Below are 25257 nucleotides of genomic sequence, written 5' to 3'. Positions count from 1 at the left end.
GTAAGTTCTATTCTCCCAGAGCAATCTCTGGGAAGGCAATCACTGCAAGGGAGCACAGCTTTCCTTTCCAAGGAAATAAAACTTCAGTTATCCACCTACAGCTTCCCAATGTCACCCAATATTTATTCAAAATGAACAACACATATAAAGCTTTTTGGGTTGTCCTTTATTCAACATAAGGAAACATAAAATGACTTGATAACGTTAAGTGGCGTAAGAGATTATTTCTATTCCAAAAAAAGGTGGGGGGTGGCCTTTGGACTCCACAGTAAAATGCATTTAAAAATAAAACAGCTGAAAAATGGTGCAAATACATGGTGCAACACAAAGGTAGAGAAGTGCAAGTCATAATGGTGGCTGTACAGCTGCACTTCTTACTTGTACTCTGCAATGATGTTGCATAGATGGGAAAAAAGTGGCCACAGAACAGATACGTGCATGATTTCAATTAAGTGAATTTATTAGCTTCAATATCACCCAACGCTAAGCACTGACCAAAGCCTAATCTCTTCTTACCAAACACATAAAAATAGCCAAGAAAAATAAAAATTAACATACAATGACTGAATCCAGAATATCTTATGCGTACAGTTTTAAGAATGTTGCTGCTATGTTTACTATCCAAACAACCTGATGTTACTTTTATTGTGTCAGCAGAATATAGGTACAGCAGTAACTGCCAATAGAAACGCTGCTGAATACTGCTGCATTGTGCAAATTGTCATCAAGGCTCAGCAGGTAAAAAACTGCTTTATCTGTCAGATTTCAATCAAAAGGTCATAGGGTGATGACTATTGTACATTGGTATCACATTGCGCACATATAGAAAATGCACAGTTACCCATAGGTATTAAAGGGAACCTGTCACCAGGGACTTCATTTTCCTGCAATGCAAATCTGCCTTTCTGCATTTTCTAAGCATTAGTATTACATTATAATTGTGTGTTATAACTTACCTTGCCTGACAAAATCCTGGGGTAGTCCCAGGGGCTGGACTTTGGTTTGGATGCATTTCAAAAAATAAAATGTGCCTTGTCTGTGTTACTCACTCCTCAGAGCTTGGCCCCCACCTTTGTGCTCCTGTACAGCTTCACCTCCTGCTCCTTCTCAGAGGTCACAGCCTGGCGAGATGACATCAGTGGGGGAGGGACAAGATGTACAGGAGCACAAACATGGAGGCAGCCTGCAGCTCAGACAAGTCACATGTTGTTTTTTGAAATGCATCCAAACAATACCCCAGCCCCTGTGACTACCCCAGGATTTTGTCAGGATGCAAGAGAAAGTTATAATACACAATTATATTGTAATGCAAATGCTTAGAAAAGGCAGAGAGGCATTTTTGCACTGCAGGTGCGTTGTGCATTTACAATCTGTCTTTAGTGAAAATGAGGTCCCTGATCACAGGTTCCCTTTAAAATTGGAAATAACAAACTTTTAAATACCTATAAAGAGCCCACATGGTGGTCACCATCAATGCCAATTCTAGGGAAGGTCTTCTTGACCTCACTACAGGAACACATGAGAATACCCCCTAACCCAAGATTGAAAGCTTTAACCGTTGCACAATGGTTATATTTGTCCTAATTGCACATACCTAATGCAGAGAGCACGAATGCAGGGGGCACATTTCAAACGCTATACCTTCTGAATTTTGAACTTAAAAACACAGTTCTGCAGTGATTAAAATCACCTTAGTCCTTCAATCGCAGGATTGTTTCTAGTAGTCATAGAACCAGAGATACGAACAGCTAAAGTTACAGTTAGGAGTGATATTTTTATATACAACTCCCACTCTCAATTATCTTTGACTTACTTATCCAGTTCACCATATCCACCATATCTAACTCGCTGCATCCTTTACCGCATTCCCAAAGGGCCACAGTTGCAGGGTGGCCACTGGTTCGCACAGCAGCCTTGAGCCCACTGAAGAGCCCCAAGAATGCTGTTAACTCACTATTAGGGCAGGCCAGAGGCATATAGTGCACTACATAATACAAGAGATCAGACAACCTCATGTGAATATCCCCCTCCGGTACAACGTAATATTAAAAAAATATTTTAAATGGGGGAAGTAACCCTACTGTATAAATGTGATTGTTTGTGAGATCGAGACATCTGTATTTGTATTACTTCTTCATTAGTGTCTTCTTTTACCCTTTCACCCTGCGAAGTGGACACGATAGTTGCAATGTATAACATTTGTAAACTGTGTGTAAAAACTGGTGTGGGAGGAGGGGGGGGGGGAGTTGAATGTTTTGTTTTGTATTTTTGTTATGAAAAACCTTAATAAAACAAATCGGATTTAAAAAAAAATATATTATATATATATATATTTTAAAATAATTGCCCAGCACCAATCCTTTAACGAACAGGCCCTTTTTTGTGTTTGCCATTTCATTTGGCAAATTGCACTTCACAGTGACTATATTTAATATTCCATGCATGTACTGGGAAGCGGGAAAAAGGATCCAAATGCAGTGAAATTGGTGGGAAAAACACACAATTACAGCATTTTCTTGTGTGCTTGAATTTTACAGAAAGCAGAAATCATACAGCCTCAGGTGTTACATACTGCTGTCGGCAAAGCTAGCACCTACTGTGGGTGTTACCGGTGGGTGTGGAGAGGGTGTTTGTTTCTCAAAACTATTTTGGAAGGTCATTTTTTAAATCCTATAAACTTGATAATGCTGTATGCACATTGACCCAGTTTCCCAGCATTTTTTAAATTTTTTAAAAAAATATGCTGCACAGAAATAAGTTCACCAGCAAGGTTAATAAGGTTAATACAAGTTCACCAGTAGGACATACGAAACCCCAAATTGTGCTATTAAAAAGTACATTTTATCCCCCAAAAAACTTCACTTCATAGTACTATAGTGACAGAAAAATATAAAAAGAAAACAGTTATAGCCTGTAGAAGGCATTGATTAAAATAAAACTTAAAAAATTACCTAAGTATTAAAGTTGAAACAGGTGCAGAGATACACGATTGAGTAAAAACAAAAACTGGAGACACATTTGCACAGGGTAGGGCCTAATTTGCTGATCAGTTGGGGTCTCCGTGCTGAGACCCCCACAGAACACGAAAACGAGGGGTCTGATTGGGTTCCACACTCAGCAATCTGTCAGCTCCATAAAGATTTTGTGATCTATGGGGGTCTCAGCACCGAGACCCCCCACTGATCAGCAAGGTAGGCCCTATCCCTCAGATAGGGCCTAACTTTTGTTCGTGGGAAAACCCCTTTGAGGTGCGTACAGTTAATGAATCTCTTCCTTTCACTTTGTGTATTAGAGACAGTAATTATTTATCAAGAATGGTACTTAACCCCTAAAGCACGTAGCCATTTTATAGCTTAAGGCTTTATATAGTTATAACTTTTGAACACTTAGATAAAAAGAAAACCCATCTTACAATTTGCTATGCAATTTCTCCTGAGTACAGAGACCCCCCACATGTGGTTACTTGTTTTATGGGCGCACAGCGAGGGGCAGAAGGTAAGGAGGGCCCTGCACCTGCCAGGATTTTAGTTCTCCCACTGGTCCCTTTTGTAGGCTATAAAATTTTTGCTTTTTTGTTATTGGGGTCAGGTGATGCCATTTTTTTTTCCGGGATGAGATGCTTTTTCCAGTGTTACCATTATAGGGTTGTTACCCCCGATTGTTGAAAATTTAGGAACTTTTTTTTTTGAGGGCAGGAGTAGAAAAGCAGTTCTGTATTGGATTTTTAACTTTTTTTTGGTGTTCACCGTATAGCCTAATAATCATGTTATCTTTATTCTATGGTTCAATAAGATTACGATACCCTACATGAATATTTTTTCTTACGTTGCACTTAATTTGTCAAATAAAACCCTAATATGGGAAAAATCTAATCATTTTTGCATTGCCGTCTTCCAAGTGGCATAACATTTTTAATTTTTTGGCTATGGAGTTGGTTGATGGCTTGTTTTTTGTGAAACATGTTGTTCAACCGGAGCACAATGTCTAGGTAAAAACCATAATTTTGGCAGGTTTTTCAACTGCGTTCATCGTGCGGTTCAATAATTATTTACTTTTATTCTACGGGATATTACGGATGCAGTGATACTATACATGTGGGGTTTGTGTCAGGATTTAGACTTTTTTGGGGTTATAGGTCTCTTTATATGTTATGGGGCTTATAGGCATTTTTATTGCTTTATTAATTTGTAACATTTTTTTTTTTTACTTCTTTACCATTTCCACCATGGGACATGAACAAGCAATCATCTGATAATACTCTGCAATACTGATGTATTGCAGGGTATTAGCAGTGTCAGCATACGCATAGGCTGACACTGTGCCTTTAAGATGATGTCACAGATGCCATCTTTCAGGCAGTCCCTACAGTGCTTACAGTCGGCTCTGGGCTGTCATAGCAACAACCGGCGCCCCCCAATGCCACGGTCGCACTGACTGCGGCATTTAACAGGTTAAACACCCACGATCGGAGCCCCTCCGACCACGGGTGTTACACTGGGGTGTCGGCAATTAGTTACAGCCGGCACCCCATGTATCCCAAAACGGTTCGGCTCAGATCTTAAGCTGAACTGGCATCAGCTCTGAGCGCTAATTCACTGCACTGAGCGTCCGATATATACGAAGTCACTCTACAAGTGGTTGTAGAACCCATCAGCCAAATTAACCCCTGAAACTAAATATATTTTCATAAACTACCATTTGAAAGCATTGTCCCTATCCCATTATTGTCCCTCTACATGCCTGTAAACTTAAGAAATTAGGTCCTAAAGCTGTATGCGCATGACCTGAGAGATGTCCAATGAGTCATTATCATATTCAGCTGTCCAGCTTATTCATGAGTGGGAGGCACAGCCACACACCCCAATGCTCGACTGACAGCCTGTATAATGATGTGGCACTCGTAGTGCAGGCTACTCCATGTGCTTCCTGGTGCTGGCCATGCCCCCTGCTGCCTGTGTGTATCTCTATAGGAGAGATACAACAGCTCCAGGCAGCCATGTAGTAGCAGAACATGTCAGGTACTTGTGTAGTTGATGTCTGTGTCTCACACATGTGTATTAGCAGGGAGAGCATGTCAGCAGATAAAGCAGACACTAGCAATGCTTTACCATACATTACACACAGACATGAGCAGGGGGAGGAGAGGGGAGGGGCAAAAAGAAAAGATGATTTGTACAATGATTAATGTATGAATTGACTAGATATGGGTTGGGATGGGATCCTTGTGGGCTGCTCCAACAGGTAGTGGTGACAGAAATAGTTAGAGACCTCGTAACACTCATTAATGGGCAGCGACAACGAGATATTAATCATTAATGTATGAGATTTGTTTAACTACAGGGCAATTACAAACTTTGTTGACATATATAGCATCTATTGAATCACCCAGGCAGCGCTTACAACATCCTGTAGTCTTTATAGCCTGATAAACTCTGGCCTGCAGAATGTTCTGTGGCGACTTAAAAAGCCATTTGGTTACCTCTTCTCTGCACCTACCCCCATCGCTACATGTGGATTTGGAAACAAACAACTGTTTAATATTCCTGAACTCTCCCTCACTTTGCTTAGTTCAGGTTTCAGAACCTCCCATTCATTAATTGGTCCACAGGGTCATTCAGGATTGGGCAGAGATCTTATAAAACAATATGTGATACAGGAAAAGGTGTTCACTTTATGGGGGCTGCCTGACAAGCTGGGTGTTCCATATTTCTCCCACCTCCAGGGAATCAGGATTTACTTTAAGTTGTAAGTTTCTGTTATTTTTCTCCCTTTTTATTATATAACTGTTTTGCTGTGTTGTGTGTCCTTTTTCTTTAAATAGCTCTTTTTTATGAACTGAGCAACTTTTTGTAATTAAAGCTTTTCACTTTAATTTTGGTCCCTGTATGCTCTGCAAACTCATAGCCTTGTAAAGTGTGGTTAGCTGTGTGACTGCTAGAGTGTCAAGTGTGCATGTCTAGTGGTGTGACAAGGTGACTGCTTGAGAAGCAAGAGCGGATGTAGAGTGGGATACTTATTGGTCCCAGTATAAATGCTGTAAGTGGTGGCAGCGGGTCTGGAGTGCTGAAGCTGTAGGAGGTGCAATTTAGGCTCAATTTGTGTCCCGAGTGAAAAGGTGAGTGCAAGTTTGAGTAGGCTAAATTAACCTGTACAGTTGCACCCCACGTCACGTGACGAGGCGGCGGCGTCCTTGCCGTGACAGTCCGTGTAAAATTCCAGAGTGTGGATGGGGACTCTGAGCAGACAAGAAGACACTTCATTATTCCTCTGTTCTATGAGATGCTGTGTGCTGACAATGTGCTTAGATTACCATGGTACATGTTTATCTACACTTTCATTTAGCTTCTGAACAGTCTACCAGTATCTGACACATAGAAAAAGAGATGAAACAGAGGCATGAGGCGGATATTAGACAGTAACAGACTGAGGTATGCTGCCAAAACAACACAGTGAGAACTGCTATGCCCCCCTCTCCTGGGATCCACAGCTTATATGGAGCTTATATTGCCTGTAGAGCCGCTGCTCCTGTGTCCTCTGCACGCTGAACCAGGAAGTGCCTGTGTCTGTAGTGCTGGCTGCCTCCTATCCCTCCTCCTTCTCCTGCAATGCAAGATAAGCTGGAGGGAATTGTCTGACCATAGATCCAAGGACAAACAAAATTGTAAACACTGGGCTGATAGAGACAGGTTGGAATTCTATCTCTGAAATGTTGTACTTTTGTTAATAACATTAAATAAGAAAATGTCTTATTTTTTTATCCTGAGTAGATTTAAGAATCTTGTCTTTGTGGGAATACCCCTTTAACACTTATTATTCTGGTCTCACTACCTCACTTTTCAAGTTTCCTTTCGTGTCCTCACAGTCTATTTTGTATCATTCACTGTGGGTTTTCATGAATGTCCATATCTCCATAATGTGTATAAAAAAAAATCTGTTTTCATTTAGCTTTGTTATAAAAAATAAATGTAATTGATGAAATGTAAATATTTAATAAAGTTTTTATTTAATATTTAGCACCACATATACTATATTGATTTATAGATTGAGTATGGATAATGTATAGTCACCTATGAAATATATAATCTTTCTAATAATCCCATCCTACTCTTATGGCTGATATAGTGGGATGGGATAATAATCCAGTTCTAGTAATTTTTCTATTTTTTGTTGACTTTGAGGCATCATCTTGGTTATAAAATAGCAATGATCTGGTTAAGGCACCCATGGTCCGCGCAAGCTCCTGGCGCTGCCAGATCGGATGCACCTTGCATGTGACATTTGCATTGTGTCACTCCTGACCATCTTTTTGGCATAGACATACCAATACAAGTGTGATTATTGTAAGTACATCATATTGGTTAAAATTTAGACACTTAGTCTCTTAGAATAGGTTTATAATGTCTATGACCAGTGCACCACAGTACCCCTGAAAAGGCAGACTGCAAAACGTGCCTCGGGATGCTGTAGTAGTGTTCTGGCCCGTGGCGATTTTATATAACAGGTCTGTATTGTTTTTGATGATTTGTTAGGATTATTTTATTTCAAGGCCTCACTATCTATTATAGATATATTATTAGATTTTGTGACTTTAACGTTTTCTCTGTGTGAATATATTGTAATGCAGAGCTATACTGCTGATAGCAAAGACTGTTGTGTATATAGCCTATTGTGTTATTTATAATGGATTATGACCACCACATGTTTTTAAAGATTGTTTTTAGGTCCTGGTGACCGCTTGTATTTTCATATCATTGTAATAAAGATTTATCAAATATTTTATCATTGTTGGTATCTTATTGTATACATTACAGTCCAAAATACACGGTTGTAGGGAATTATCTTTCATTATAATTATGCTATATCGAGGCAAACGCTGTGACCAGATTTGTCACATGGCCTTAGTAGTAATATATTATGAAAAGATTTATATTAAAAAAAAAAAAAAAAACTCCATATAAATAATAGTCTTCTGTGTGCCTAAACTGAATTCCCAAAGCATTTTATAGCTCTATAAAGATTTTTTTTTTTTAAACCCGCAGAAACCAAGCCCTCTATCTTTCATGCCTTCAGGAAGAGAAACATAGGTGATCATATAGATTGTGTCTTACATCACTGATAAAGAACAGGTCACAATAGAGCCCAATAGAGTCATGAGGAGATCATTATCTGCCGTCATTGCTGTGCTTGGGAGAAAGCCTGCATAACAGAGTACGGTAACCAAATAATTTTTTCTGTTCTGTCATAACATTGCCACTACAGATGGAATACACTGAGCACCAGGCAAGACAGAAACTTAAGAGGAAATTACACCTCTCATGACCAGAACATCCACACTTTTTAATAGGGGTTTAGGCCAGTTTCACGTGACTGTGCTTGGTCCGTGCGGTGGATGGATTTCACAGCCCAAACTCAGTGCAGGGTATGCATAGTGATAGAATAGACTCTTCCTCCCTGCAAAAAAGCAGCAACCATGGTAATGTGCCGCCAGCATTAGAAAGCTTTTCATTTATAAAATGAAGTATTTACAAATTTTTTCTAGGTGTAAGTGGAAATCAAGAGTAATAAAGTTGTTTCAAAGAGCAGTGGCCATTTAAAGTGGTTTCCTTTAATTCTTCCTACCCTAGATTGCATTTTGAATTCATATACAATGATGACCAGCATCACAGACTTTCCTAAACAAACCGTGCTTCATGAGTCTAAAAGCATCCCCGTGAAAATTGTTAACTCCTCCTATAATTATTATTTATTGAAATAGTGCCTACATACTTGCTACATTAAACCCCAAGAGTAAATATCAAGTAGTGTAGAGTAGATTAAAAAAACCACATCACTGACTAACCTGAAAATGTAATTCTAGGCATGCAGCAGACATGGAATACATGTAAAGTAACTCAGACCTCAGAGGCCTAGTGCTCTAAACCAATGCAATATCATGCTACCCAGGAGGAACCATCTATGAAAGATAAACAATACCTAGAGGCTATTCTGTGCAGTATACACATTTATAAAAGGTATTTATTCTACATTTTCTTAAAAACTCAAGTACGGTACTGCAAAGACTGGTAGTGCAGGGTGCAGAGGTTGCAATACCTCTTAACATTTTTGAAAGTACCGTATATACTCGAGTATAAGCCGACCCGAGTATAAGCCGAGACACCTAATTTCAACACAAAAAACTGGGAAAACCTATTGACTCGAGTATAAGCCGAGGGTGGGAAATGCTTTGGTTACAGCCTCCCAGTATATAGTCTGCCAGCCCCTGTAGCATACAGCCTGCCCAGCCCCTGTAGCATACAGCCTGCCCAGCCCCTGGAGTAGGAAAAAAAATAACACTGTACTCATCTTTCCAACGTCCCCCATAGGTCCTCTTCTGTCTCAGACAGAAGAGGACCTATGGGTGACGTCAGAAAGGTGAGTTTTGTCTTTATGTTTTTAGTTGACTCGAGTATAAGCCGAGTTAGGGTTTTTGAGCACAAATTTTGTGCTGAAAAACTAGGCTTATACTCGAGTATATAAGGTAACTGGTAAGCCGTATAAATGTAAAAAATGTCCCATTTTTCTGTGCTTGAATAGAAAAACTAAGCAACTGGTAACTTGTGCAGACCCCAAAAGGTCAGTCAGCAAGCAGCCGCCGCAGACCACGTTACTGGACAGGCGTTACCACCAGACCACTGGATACATTTGCAAAACTCATTTGTTGAATGTGCATTTTTTTGCCCCCATATTACCTGGGGCACCAGTTAGCAGGGCACACATTATTTATATGTTATATATGTGTCTACTGCTGTTTCTATATGCAGATGTAATGGTAACATTCGGAGTTGATTACCGAAGTGCATTGTCCAATGATAATGCACTCTGCCGCGATTCATTAAGATTGTGCACCTGATATCCTGCATGTGTCACTTCCTCACTCAGGTCCTCTGGAGTTCACCTTCTTCCCGATGCATGTAAGTACATTGGATTGCGACACAATTTGAATGTTAAATTCCACGATTTCTGTCGCAAGAAAGCCGGGACAGCTGCACCCAAATCCAATCGCTAGATACCTGTCACAGCTGTGTAATCCCCGAAAATGTCAGAAAATCTGACTAAAGTGTGGCAGCAGACCCTTAATAAATAATCCCCAATTAAAACATCCACAAAGCTTCTTCTCTGGATTTCTGGGAGCCGCCCTATGCTCCAGGAATCCCAGGGATATACCCTGGCATTCAGGATCACAGCGCTCATGCTGAGTGCAGGATTGGAGGTTGTGGTGTCAGGTTGTTGTGTTGTTTCACAGCACAGTATCGGGCGGTCTCACAATCTAAACCTGCAGATGGCTGTGTGCAGTTCAGAATTGTGCAATAATAGAGGAAATCTGTTCACAGACAGACGATTACCATGTGACACTGTTCACTTGTAGCTCGGATGCACACGTAACCCACATCTAACCACAGAATAAATAATCAGAAGATGCGATCCAGCGATCTTATGATCATTTCTCATAATAGATTGTGTGACTGGAGCATTGGTAGCCTGCAATGACTGTGCTCCATGATCTCCCATCTGGGCCACGGCTGCAGAAGTGAGGTACAAGAAGAGGCTGCAGCGAGCGTACCTAGTTGGAGGAGAAAAGAAAAGTCAAACAAGAAAAAAAATCTAACTGTGACATTTCCAAGGCGTAATATTGCCTGTACAACTGTCTATGACGGTTGTACAGGTGTTAATGCGACGTCTGGCAGGGTGATCCAACGATATTCCTTCAATCAGCCTAGGCTTGATGTTCTCATACCATTTACCTCCAGTAATGTGGTTTTGTTACACCTCTTGGTAAAGTCTACAAAGGACTGTGATAATTCACAGAGGTTCACCACAGATTTTAGTTTATAAATCACAAAATATGAAATCCGCCAGAAAACCCCACATCTAGAGATGAGCAGACCCCAGGGCTCAGGGGCACCATACACAACCCAAACATACTGCCAATGTACTGCCATGTATGGAAAACTAACACCCCTAACTGTGATTGGTCAAGGGGGACACCTGTTCAGCAGCCAATCCGGCAATATGCCTGGGTTGTGCAATGTGCAACTGAACCGGAAAGGGAAGTTCTGCTCATCTCTACACACAACACATTTGCCTTAAGGATCAAATCCCACCCAAGTCAACATCTGCAAAGAGTTTGTAGGTTTTCTCCGTGTTTTTGCGTGTGTTTCCTCCGAGTACTCCGGTTTTCTCCCACACTCCAAAACTTACTGTTAGGTTGTGAGCCCCATGGGGACAGGGACCTATTTGACATGCTTTTGTGCAGCGCTGCATAATCTCTGTGCGCTAAATAAAGAATTATTATTATCCTACTGCAAATCTAGGCTACAGGAACAGGGCATATTCTCAGAGCAGGTCTTACTGAGATGTGGGAACAAATTTACTAATAGAGTCTAGAAGGAAGACTTTGCAAATTCTATGGGCAGCCTTATACTAAATGAGATTCAATGTGTATAAGGCAAAATGATATGTTTAACAGAAATCTTTCACCAACAAAAGACATTATTATGATGGGGATGTACGCAAAAGAAGTACAATCTTTACTTCATGTTTTAACTCCCTTTAGGGCCCACAACGGTTCTGGCCGTAAAAAATCTTTATTAAAAAATCTAGATGTGTAAATACAACATAGAGCTAAACCCAGACGTGAAAATAAAGCAGTAATTCCATTATTTTGTTACTTTAATTTAGATGCAATCCTGGTTTTGGCTCATAAAATACCATATAGTTTGCATCATTGTTATGCCATTTCCAGAGAAGCACTGTTTTTAGCCATTTTACATCATTTATCTGCTCTACTGCAAGGTTTTTTACATAGACTTATAATGGGTTACACACAGTATACTTGCTGCTAATCTTTGGCCTGATAAAATCTTAACATGTGACCGACCGTTTCCTATTCAGCGAAAAGTCATAATGACCAGAAAGTATTCAGCTTTTTTTGCGTTATTGGTCTACAAAAGAAAATGTGGCATTTTTTGTGGCAAACAGTGCTATTAAATATTCGACATTTTTGTAGGATTATTTATGTTTAACACGTTGTTAAAATAAAATAAAAAAAAAAACAAACATTTACAACAGGTCCTATGAGAATACGAGGGTGGTTCAATAATTACACGTGTAAGAAATGAAGACACATTTAAAAAAAAAAAAAAAAATTTCCAGTGAGCCATTTCTTCATGTTAGGGAACAAGAAAAAGTCACAGGGAGCCAGATCGGGTGTGTACAGGGGGTGCGGCAGCGATTCATTATGCAATTCATGCAGTTTGGAGGTGACAACTCCGGATGAATGTGCTGGGCTGTTATCGTGCTGAAACAGCACCTTCATTTTCACTAAAAGCGGCCGTGTCTTGTTCAATTTTTTTCGAAGTGGTCCAATAACTCACTGTAGCAATGTCCAGTGATTGTTCTTCCTTTTTCTAAAAAATCCATGAGGATGACATTTGCATCCCATAAAATCGTTGCCTTGACCTTTCCGGCCTATGGGACCGTTTTTGCCTTCTGTGGAGCAGATTCACTGGGAGAAATCCATTGTTTTGTTGTTGCATAGTTTCTGGTACATAATGACGAATCCAGGTTTCAACGGTGACAACTCGACGCAAAAAATACTTCGGATCTTGCTTAAATTGCTCCAAACACTGCTTCGAAGTTAACAACCAATCAGCTTGTTGTCCACCGTGAGCAATCTCGGCACCCATCGGGCCAACAATCCTTTCATCGCCAACTTATCATGCAAAACATTAATTTCTGTTCCGGTCGACACACCTACAGCCTCTGCTACTTTCGTTCGATCAGTATAATGTTGTGAGCTTTTTGAATGATTTCCTCAGTAACCACGTCTACCGGGCGTCCTGGTCACTACTCATCAAAAACGGATGTTCGCTCACGTTTAAATTCGTTGAACCAACTGTGGCCATAGATGGCAAAGTGTCCTCATAAACAGCATCCAACTTTGCTTTTATCTCCTCGCATTTTTCCTCATCCAAAAACAAAAAGCGAATTACTGAACGATACTGCTCTTTTTCCATCTTAGCGAAAATCACGAACCAAACTAACCTATCAATCAATCTGCAATTTGTTTTGCCATCGTTTGATAGATGGCCGCACACGACCAACTTCCCTCAGGAACGCCCTCTGTCGTCAAACACCGGTACTTATTGAACTGCCCTTGAATATTTCCTCATTACAAACAATGTATAAACTTACAGGGGTTGTCTGGGATAACCAAGTACCTATTTTCAATTTTTTCTGGGGTGCCAGTCCAGCATGGCGCCATGCATCGTTGCTAGTCTATTTGTATACATAGGCTAAGTGCTAAAGTGGAGAGGACAACATGAGGTCACTACAGCCTGTATTTGGCGGCAATGGGCATGCTACAAACCGAGAATAGTGGTGGGTGCATATACACACAGAGGTTGAACCAGAGAGGGGCAAATATGAGAATATGTTAAACGGTATTGTTTTAGCAACTCCTCGGACATATAAATTAAGGCCGCAAACAGGACAACCTCTGTACAATAGGACAACGGCCATCTCTTCTAATCAGTACTTAAAAGATGAAAAATACATCAGCATAAACTATTTGAGGCTTGTAATTGAATTAACAAGTGAACTTTTGATTTTAGTTGTTTAGCAAAGTTAAGAGAAATATAAAAGATGACAAGATGACACCAAGCTGGTTCATTTTTATCTACAGAGGAAACGCTGAACTGAACAATACCTGAAAAAACAGCCAAGATTTCTCAATAACTCTTGTAATTTTTATTTTGCCTACCAGCCATCTGCTGTGTTATTCCCAATGGGTTAGTTTGTATAGGAAGCAGAAAACATAGTTGTAATAAGAAAAACATGCAAATTGCTGTAGGTGAGTTGCCAACTCTCCATTTCAATTCATAACACATATATATATATATATATATATATATAATATCTCAATCAGGGCTGGGATTAGAATCATGCTTTATATGGGATAGTTTAGTCCATGTTAAGAGAAAAGCCTGTTAAACCAGGGGCCCTTACTCATAGGTCCAGGCCCAATGACTGTGGTAGTTTCCTTATATTTGTCATTCATGGCCTCCTTTCTAAAACAACTTTAAAATTATACTACCGTAGTAAGCCTGAGAGGCTCTGGGGGTGTTTCCAGAGCCTCCCAGTGATGTCTTTTCACTGGTTGTTACAATGTGCAGATCAGGTCTCCCCCTACATTTTCTGCTGCTGCTAGATTACACAGGCAGAGGGAGGATGGACAGAACATGGGGAGAAATGTTCTGCACCATCCACGGCACACATACTATTATGTCAGCAAGTGGCAGACGCACCAGCTACAGACAGGAACAAAAAGAGGACCTGCAGATGGCGTCGGAAAGGGGACTACAGACTATTTTTTTATGTGCTGGGCAGATGGCTGGCTAGCTATATACAGAGGGAGGGGCGGGAGGATAGCTATATACAGAGGGAGGGGCGGGAGGATAGCTATATACTGGGGGAGGGGCGGGAGAACAACTTTATACTGGGGGAGGGGCAGGAGAAAGGCTATATACTGGGGGGCAAGGGGCCTGCGAGCTATATACTGGGTGGAGGCTGTGACCAATGCTTTTTTCTCAGGCTTAGATTTCCTAGGCTTATACTCGAGTCAATAGGTTTTCCAAGTTTATTTGTGTTGAAACAAGATACCTCGGCTTTTACTCAAGTATATACAGTATAGCCATAGTTTCAAGAAAAGATAAAAGTATTCAACATTAAGTGTGCCGTCACATAGGGCGTTTACATTCTGTTTAGAAACAATGTAAACGTCTGGGGGTGGGGCTCAACCAAAATCGCATATGCGTTTCAAGGAGAGCGCGCGTGTGTGTGTGTGTGTGTGTGTGTGTGTGTGTGTGTGTGTGTGTGTGTGTGTGTGTGTGTATTCCCTGCCAACAGATACTAGGAGTCATTCAGTAATAAAATTGACAGAAAGCCAGTATTTAACGGTTCTGAGTTTTGAAGTATTGAACAAGTATCAAGGATACATTGTGCAACCCTAGTCTGTATAGAAGTCACATCAGCAAGTAGGACATATTTTACAGGAACTTTTTGCAGAGAGCTACAACTGTATACAAATGTGTAAAAAAAAAAAAGGATAAAATGCACATAGAGATATCAACGGCAAATAGAGAAAAATGAGACAGGTCTCAAATCACACTACTAATGTGGAGGTATTTCAGTGATTGTGAACCTATAAGAGGCAGAGTGCCCAAACCACAACCATAAATCCACTTATGTAGTTAGAAGGAGGGTAAATTCAGTAGCTTTCATCAAGAGTCTCCTTAAACAGTACCATGAAGCCCAGGAAGCGTTGTTTTAACAAAGAGTTGAATGCAGAACATCCTGGGCTACTCAGAACTGCAGGATGAAGTCTTATGTCACTCAACCTCTCTGGCACACGCTGTGCTGGGGTGAATGCCTGCATGCCCGAGAGAGGGCTCAGAGTGCCCCTCTGGCATCTGTACAAAAGGTTTGCAACCACTGACCTAGAGTATGAGGTTTCTCTTACTAAGTTGTCCATTTGCTGTATTTAAAAACTCAAAAAAGACTATTTTTGCCTTATGCTCCAAAACCAAAGAAATTAACCCATAATAGATATGGTTGAACACACAGAACATATTCAAGTCTTTCCATTACACTTTACCTCTGTTAATACTTGCAGCTATTCTGTGTGTTTAACCACTCCTGGCTTTGGCTTACAATAACTGAAAAAAATAACTGAAAACAGAGATGATTTTTTAAACTAAACTCATCTTCAAATCAAAATGTTTTTTTCAAGGTATTGCAAACCTCTACAATCACCTACAGAACAGAACCCTCTACATCACCGACCTGTCATCTAGAAGGTAATTTTTACAGACTCAAATGGCGCCTGACATGTCTATTTTAAAAATGCTTTTGTGGTGCATCGGAGGAATTCCACTGCTTTCTAATTGGTTATTTAACATTACCTGGCTCCTTAACAGCTTTAAGTGGTCCCGGTGGGGTGGGGGTGCAGTTTGCTTGTGATATGACGTAAAGAGGGGGGACTTGCAGGGAAGAGGCTGAGGGAAATGAGTGAGGAGGAGGAGAGAAGGCACAACTACTTGTGCCGTTGAACCACCATTCCCCAGGACTCACCAAACACTAATGGAAGGGAGCAGGTAATGTTAAAGAAACTATTAAAAAACAGTGGAATTATATAGATGCACAACAAAAGCATTTTTCAAATAAGCATGTCAGAGGCCAATGGAAGCATGTACAAGTGACCGATCAGATGACAGGTTCACTTTCACAAAAAATTCACAAAAATAAAAAATATCCCATCACTAAACTGTAACCAGACTATGATAAGATTGTGCTGAATGAGTGCATATATGTAAATGCTAGAAAATAAATGAACGAAAAAAAACAAAAAACAAACACACAATAGCGCAGAAAAGGCAGTTTATACAATTATATCCTTATTCAATAACAGATTGATGCCAATGGCAGCTTACAACAGTGCACAATCTGCACAGATTGATACTGCAAAACTAAAAAAAAAAAAAAAAAAAAAAAAAAAAATTCTATTTCCTCCAGTTACAGAAATGCATCCTACATATGAAACAAACCCACAGCTGTCACTGAATTCCTAATCAACCGAGCATCTTCTCCTCCTCGCGCAACATAATCAGGTTCAACCACAGTTTCTTCCAACCGTCCTCCTTACACTTAGTCATTGTGAAGCCAACCATGTGTAATGAACAAGTGAATAGCAATGTATCTATAGACCATATGTGAAGTCTACTTGACCAGATTTTTCACATTATCCAAATTAAAGCCAGAGATTTATTGTATGCAATAAAATGGCTCTATGCATTTTACATATTGCTAAATGGAGTACATCAAGGGGTGCACACCGCTCAGTCTCTCAATTTTGTTCCACTAGCTCTGGCCAGGGGTGACCAAGGACCAGTAGTGCACAGGGGACACGAGTTGTGCCATTTATTAAGGTGGGATACATTTGTAAGCATTTCTGTAGATATTCCTCTCAAACAGTATAAAGGTAAGTTGCTTAAAAGAAAACAGGCATTTACATCAAAAAGAACAAACCAGACATACTCATCCATATCATTCGACCTGGTGCACAAAGGTGTTAAAGGTTTTCACATGAAAGAAAATTCTCAAATCACAATCCCCTAGTAATATTTACACAGTAAAGATTATTTTTAACCCCTTACTTTAGAATTTTACTCAGTTTTATTGCTGTTTTAGCTCCCATAACTCAGTGATGGTCAGTGTAAAATCCCAGAGTGTGGGTTGTCATGTCCCAGGACTTGTTTCTATTCATTGACATGTATATGTGTTATACTGCCTTGCCTTTTGACCCTCCTGTCTTCCTGTCCTCTAGCTTCAGTATTGTAACTCCTCCCCTCTCCCTCATGTATGCAGCCATCTTTGTCAGGAAAAGTGTATATCTGAATGTCTCTGCTACCCTGGCAAATTATATCCTTTTCACACCGTTGTAACCAGCATTTCTTCAAGATTTCTGCACTAAATAAAGCTGGAATCTTCCCACATGCTTTTTTCGATGGAGTTGACACTATCTGACGAAAAGTGATTTTTGCTGTGAGTACTGGTTAAAACAAAGATATAAGGCTATCTATAAACACCTGCTTACAGCCAGGTTATTGAGTCAGAATAGTGAAAAGGATCATAGACTGCCAGTCCCAGCCGTGGGGACAGAGACTCAGCTACAGCTACAGTCATAGCAGCCATCCCTCCTCAGTGTAATCCATCCTGTGTGTATTCCATCATCATGGCTGAGGGACACTCAGTACAGGGAGGCATGGATCCCAGTCTGCTGTCCAGTGATAAGGACAAACGCTCTGTTAAGCCTACATGGAAGGTTAGAGAGAACCTTGAAAGCCTGCAGCATGAACTTTCATCAGACATTATGAAACTGTGGAAAAATTTACAGGCACATTTCTTCACCATTTCCTTGCCTCAACATAAAGTATTGCCTCTAGAGGGAGCCCTAGAGACACTGTCCACTACGCATGAGCATTACATGCTGAGATGTCAAGAATATGAAAGCATTCTGAAAAGAATCAATACACAAGATAGTCTAGAAGAACTGCAAAACTTCCAGCAGCTTAATGCTGAACGAGACGGCTTAATATATGAAACTTTGTCAAAAACAAGGGCAAGAATTGTGCAACTTCAAGAAACAACATCTTGTACTTCTGAGTCCACAAGACGTTCTAAACGCACGTCTAGGTCGCGATCTTCAAAATATTCAACACTCAGTGAGCAGCTTATAAAGGCGCGTGCAGAAGCCGAGGCGACTAAGGTTCAGGCCGCCTTTGCACAAAAGAAAGCTGAAATGGAAGCAGAGGCCGCGCAAAGGAAAGCTGAAATGGAAGCAGAGGCAGCAGCCAGAGAAGCAGATGCAGCTAGAAGAAAGGCAGAAATAGAAGCTCTTCAGAAACAATGTGAGCATGCTGTAGCCATCGCAAAGGTGAAGGTCCTGGAAGAAGCAGCCAGTGGGAGTGAAAGAGACAGTGTTGCCTTGAGCGGAATGGATGCAGAGGATCCTCTCAAGCGTACTAGAGACTATGTGTTAAGCCAAAGCAGTGAACCCCAGATTGCTATTACCGTCCCTGACAAAGCAGATATGTCTTCACAGCGACAACACATAATTCCTCCTGCAATATCCCAAAATCAAGGTCAGTACAACACTCTGCCTGTTCATCATCCTGATTCTTCACTCTACATAAATCACCACGGCCCTACACCCCAGCACGCTCAACAAGCTAAAACGCCAAACCCTAACAATGGCCTAGCATCATACCAAGCCACAGCCAATCCTATGGACAGTAAGCCACCTCCTGGGCTAAACGCCTATGCAGCCTCATTTACACCTGTGTTTCTTAGCCAGAACGCCGAGAACAACGTGACCAACATTACTCAGCCAGCATTTCCTTGTCCAAGCTCAGAGCGAACAGACATGTCAGAGTTTGCAAGATACATGTTACGCCGTGAACTTACTAAGACCGGACTCATAAGGTTTGATGACCAGCCTGAGAACTACAGAGGCTGGAAATGTGCCTTCAAATCTGCAATTAGTGACCTCGGCATCACTGCTGCTGAAGAGCTAGATCTGTTGATCCGATGGCTAGGCCCACAGTCCACAGAACGTATTAAGAGACTCAGGTCTGTTCACATTGGTAATCTTGCAGCAGGTCTTACAGCCGCCTGGGAGAGATTACAGCGAACCTATGGCAGTCCTGAAGCAATTGAGAGTGCTCTCTTCAAACGGTTGCAAAGTTTCCCAAGGCTATCTGGCAAGGACAACCAAAAATTTCAAGAGCTTAGTGACCTACTTTCAGAGCTCCAACTAGCCAAGACGGACCCTCACCTACCTGGTCTCAGCTACCTGGATACTTCTCGTGGGGTAAACCAAATAGTTGCCAAACTGCCACCTAACATCCAAGAAAAATGGGCTACAGTTGGGTCAAGATACAAAAGAGAGAATGAAGTCTGTTTTCCTCCATTTGACTACTTCTGTCAGTTTGTCAGCAACATTGCAGAGTCCAAGAATGACCCAAGCTTTTTCTACGGTGAGTCCAGCGGCCTCAGTTCACCACCTTCTAAATATGACAGCCCACATTCCGAGTACAGAAAACACAGAGGTCCAGTGTCAGTAAAAAAGACTGATGTTCTTCCCACTACCTCATCAGCTTCTGAGGAGCTCAGCTGTAAGATCAACCAAGGTGAAAAGATTGAGAACCCCAATCGCCTATGCCCTATTCATAAGAAGCCACATCCTCTCAAGAAGTGTATTGGCTTCAGAAAGAAGCCACTTCAAGAGCGCAAGGAGCTGCTAAAGAAGTTTGGAATATGTTTCCGATGTTGTGCTTCTACTGAACATGTTGCTAAGGACTGTAAAACCACTATAAAGTGCATAGAATGTGACAGTGAGAACCACGTACAAGCTCTTCACCCCTCTCAGTCCAGCCCTACACCAGTTACAGATCTCCCTCCTCCAGCAAAGCATGGCGGGGAGAACACAGATCAAGCAGCAAGGCCCATCACAGTATCCTCTTCATGTACAGAAGTCTGCGGAGAAGATCTTTGTGACAAGTCCTGCGCAAGGATATGCCTGGTCAAGGTGTACCCAAATGGTCAGCCAGAAAAGACTTTAAAGGTGTATGCCATCCTGGACGACCAGAGCAACCGATCACTTGCAAGGTCAGAACTTTTTGATCTGTTTAACCTAAAGGGGGATGCTTACCCATATACCTTGGGCACTTGTAGTGGCATTACAGAGGTTTCAGGGAGAAGAGCCAGTGGACTTGTAGTAGCTTCTCTAATGGGAAATCTAGAGGTACCTTTGCCCACACTTGTTGAATGCAACCAGATACCATCAAACAGACAGGAGATCCCTACACCAGAAGCTGCTCTCCATCACCCTCATCTAAGGACCATAGCCAGTGAAATACCAGCTCTGGACAAAAATGCTGAGATCCTGCTTTTACTGGGAAGGGACATTCTCAGAGTGCACAAAATACGTCAGCAAATCAATGGTCCACATGATGCACCATTTGCCCAGCGCCTTGACCTAGGCTGGGTTATTATAGGCAACGTCTGCATTGACCGAATGAAAAGGCCTACCAAGATATCCTCATTTAAGACTCATATATTGCCAAATGGTCGCAGCACTTATTTTCAGCCATGCCCATGTCATTACCAGGTGAAAGAAAAGATGAGTAACTGTAAGGGGCAGCATGACCAGCAAGATGACATGAACATTTGCCTTCCATGGGATGATAGCCTTGGATCTACAGTGTTCAACACCACAAGTGATGACAACAAGTTGGCACCTGCTAGAGAAGATAAAGAATTTCTCAAAGTAATGGATAAGGAATTCACTCAAAATGATTCCAACAGCTGGGTAGCACCTTTACCCTTCCGTACTCCAAGAACAAAACTACCAAACAATCTGCAGCAAGCAGCCTCAAGATTTTCCTCTTTAAAGCGTACCTTAAAGAGAAAACCAGAGATGGAAAAGCACTTTGTAGACTTTATGCAGAAGGTGTTTGACAGAGACCATGCAGAACCTGCACCACCACTAAAGGAAGGAGAAGAATGTTGGTACCTGCCATCATTTGGTGTGTATCACCCTCGGAAACCAGACCAAATCAGAGTGGTGTTTGATTCTAGCGCACAGTTTGAGGGAGTGTCTCTCAACAATATGCTCCTCACTGGTCCTAACCTCAACAACAGTCTTCTAGGGGTCCTAATGCGCTTCAGACAAGAACCTGTTGCAATAATGGCCGACATTCAACAGATGTTCCATTGCTTCATTGTTAAAGAAGACAACAGAAACTATCTTCGGTTTCTTTGGCACAAGGACAACAACATCAACAAGGAAGTCATAGATTATCGAATGAAGGTGCATGTCTTCGGCAACAGCCCATCTCCTGCTGTAGCCATCTATGGACTCAGAAGGACAGCCCAACAAGGTGAGAAGGAGTATGGTTCTGATGCTCGTCAGTTTGTTGAGAGGAATTTCTATGTTGATGATGGTCTTAAGTCTTTACCCACAAGTGAAGAGGCAGTTGATCTTCTTACCAGAACACAAGAGATGCTGTCTGCAGCAAATCTCAGACTTCACAAGATCATCTCCACTAACCATGAGGTAATGAAAGCCTTTCCCTCAGAAGATCATGCCATCAACTTGAAGAGTCTTGATCTCGGTTCTGACGCTCCTCCTGTGCGCAGCCTAGGGTTGCTCTGGAACATTGAACAAGATACTTTTACTTTCCAAGTGTCTGCTTGTGATAAACCCTTCACCAAGCGAGGAGTTTTATCTGTTGTGAACAGTATTTACGATCCTCTTGGGTTCATTGCGCCCATCACCATCCAAGGCAAGATACTGCTAAGACAGCTTACCACTGAAAATACGGATTGGGACTCTCCGCTACCTATTGAGAAACAACTAAGGTGGGAAAAATGGAAAAGGTCTCTGGAAGTGTTAGAGCAACTCCAAGTTCCACGTTGTTATTCAACCAGCTCCCTTTCAACAGCCATCAGAAGGGAAGTCCACATCTTCTCTGATGCATCAGTGGAAGCCATAGCTGCAGTAGCCTATCTGAAGACCACAGGAGCCAGAAATGAGACACATTGCGGATTTGTCTTAGGAAAGGCAAAACTTACTCCAAAACCTGCACACTCTGTACCGAGACTTGAGCTGTGTGAGGAAACTTGTCTGACTCCATCCAATGATGTCTTTGAGCTAATTGATCCTGAGTCTGATAAGGAAATCAGGCCCACAGCCTCCACGTTGTACACTTCTGTAACTTCAAAGGTCAAGCTGAAGTCACATCGCTTTGAGCGTTTCTCAACTTGGTCTTCCATTGTGCGAGCTATTGCCAGATTGGTTCACATCTCTCGCTGCTTTGCTAAGGACACACCATCACAGTGTCTTGGGTGGCATATGTGTAAGGAACACCCTACTGCTTCAGACCTTGAACATGCTGAACAAGTCATCATCTGTTGTGTTCAACAAGAAGTGTATCATCAGGAGATAAATCTTATCTCAAAAAACATCAGTTTGTCCAAGAGTAGTGCACTCTACAAACTCAATCCAGTGCTCGATCGCCACGAGTTACTGAGAGTGGGCGGCCGGATAGAGAGATCTGACCTGTGTAACAAGGAACAAAATCCTATTATCATACCAGGTGGACATTACATTGCTACATTGCTGATCAGACACCATCATGAGCTAGTACAGCACCAAGGCAGACAGTTTACTGAAGGTGTCATCAGGTCAGCTGGTTTCTGGATTGTGGGCATGAAGAGATGTATTTCATCTGTACTCCACAAATGTGTTAAGTGTCACAAGTTAAGAGGAAGACAGCAACAGCAGCAAATGGCAAACCTACCAGCAGACCGTCTAAGTACTGATCCACCATTTACTTATGTTGGGGTCGATGTCTTTGGTCCATGGCCAGTAGTTACTCGTAGAACCCGTGGCGGAGCTGCAAATAGCAAACGATGGGCAGTTCTGTTTACTTGTCTCAGCATTCGAGCAGTACACATTGAGGTAATTGAATGCATGGATGCTGTTACAGGGGATATTATTCATAACTGGACCCTCTGCTCTATTATTATATATATTACATATAGTGTAAATGGATTCAGTATATACTGATAGCAGGCACTGATATTCTGTGGTGAGATGTCAGTGTGTACTGAAGCCATTGGGTCATTAACATATCAAAAGGCTTTGAACAGTAAGAAGCCGCCATGAACCAGGTGTGAGATTCCCTACACACACTGGGGTCTATCCTAAGAGGGTCTTAGGGTGGAGGCATAAGGGGGTGGGCAGGGACTACACACAAGGATATTTAAGCATGGTAAAAACAGAAATCAGTCTCTTTTGTCTCTTGCTCCTGACCCCCTCCCCGGACGTACAGCACTTAACAAAGGTACAGGTCATATATTGTGTGTGCTTTCTGTGTATGTATATAACTTTATAAGAGTAATTATAACATAGTACTTATTATAATATAGTAGACTTTATACGTGTACCTATAGATATTCCAGGTGTTATGTGTGTTTACCATATATATACATAGCTAAGTGTTTACAGTGAGTGTGTATATATTAGTGTAACTACATGTATAACCTATAGCCGTATCCCATTCACACGTGGATCTGTGCCCTGCATGTGTATTGGAGTAGATATATAGATGCTATTGTGCATGAGTCTCTATATGTATATGTACATGTATATGGTCAGGTACTGGATGTAACTCCTGCTTCAGGGTACATCCAGGAGTTTCTGTAGTGTTAACTATATATTGTATATACATACACATTACTGTGTCCGGGAGAGGTAAGGAGAAGAAGGTTTGTCTCTATGTATTTTGTATTGTATTTTATGTAGTTACTTTGTCACATGTGTGTTGTTAGTAAAGTCTTTTTGTATATAAGTATCTGCGAGGGTTGTATGTTATTCCTGTGATATATGAAGGACTGGAGTAGGTGCTTATGGTAAATAGCACAGACTAAGGGGCTGGACGGAACCACTGGAGCCTAGAGGAACTGAATAGAAACCCAATCCCCAACCCCCCTTTATCAGATGCCTCTTGCTTCATCAATGCCCTTAGAAGATTCTTCTCCATCCGTGGACCTGTCAAACAGTTGAGGTCCGACTGTGGTTCCAACTTTGTGGGAGCTTGCAAGGAACTACAATTGGAAAACTTCTTGACCAACAATAGATGTAATTGGGTGTTTAACCCTCCACATTCATCCCATATGGGAGGATCCTGGGAACGCATGATTGGAATTGCACGCAGGATACTTGAATCAATGCTAATGGACAACAAGTCTTCTTTGCTTACTCATGAGACATTGGTCACTTTCCTTGCTGAAGTATCTGCCATAATCAATGCAAGGCCTTTAGTTCCAGTTTCCTCAGACCCCGATTCTCCAATTATTCTTACTCCTGCAACACTTCTTACTCAGAAGATCGGAACTGCTGATATTCCTCCAGGCACCTTTGACCACAGTGACATCTACAGACGCCAGTGGAAACAGGTACAACATCTGTCTAATGTGTTTTGGCATAGGTGGAAGAGAGAGTATCTACATATGCTTCAAAGCCGTCAAAAGTGGCAGACTTCGAAACCTAACCTCCAGGAAGGTGATCTTGTTCTTTTAAAGGATAAAGAAGCCCATCGTAATGAGTGGCCCATGGGTCTCATCACTAAAGTCATGCCTAGCGACGATGGAAAGATTCGCAAAGTGGAAGTCAAGGTAACAAAGGGAGGTTCCGCAAAGGTCTTCTTCCGTCCTATCCATGAGCTAGTGCTTCTGCTACCAAAAGAAGAAGCCACATGAGTGACTTGGATACCCACTCAGCTTATGGCGGGGAGCATACCGCCATAGACTATGATATCACCTGAGGATTACTGTGTGGGTTGTTGGAAGTTTTGCTGACTGCGTCTTCCCCAATCCGAAGATGGGTTTACTTGAAGTTCTTCACAGTTTCGCATCAGGATTTCAAATCTTCAACCTCCAGATTTGGACTTATTGTTATTGTTTGCATGTTGATTTTTCTCTTGTTTACAGGTCTTAATAAGTACCTTTGGACTCATACGACATTCTTTCAATTTTGGCATATTATGAAATCTTAAGATTTCAGACGGGGAGTGTCATGTCCCAGGTCTTGTT

General features: G+C 41.5%; 1 protein-coding gene across 3 annotated transcripts in view; it reads right to left on the bottom strand.

Moving 5' to 3' along the window:
* Positions 1-25257, bottom strand: part of STXBP5 (syntaxin binding protein 5) — a 468111-nt gene that overhangs the window by 421639 nt on the left and 21215 nt on the right. The window lies entirely within an intron of this gene.

The sequence above is a fragment of the Engystomops pustulosus genome, chromosome 3 (genome assembly GCF_040894005.1).
Source record: "Engystomops pustulosus chromosome 3, aEngPut4.maternal, whole genome shotgun sequence".
Taxonomy (NCBI): Eukaryota; Metazoa; Chordata; class Amphibia; order Anura; family Leptodactylidae; genus Engystomops; species Engystomops pustulosus.
Note: the sequence above shows the minus strand (reverse complement) of the source record. Positions and strands in the feature narration are given on the sequence as shown.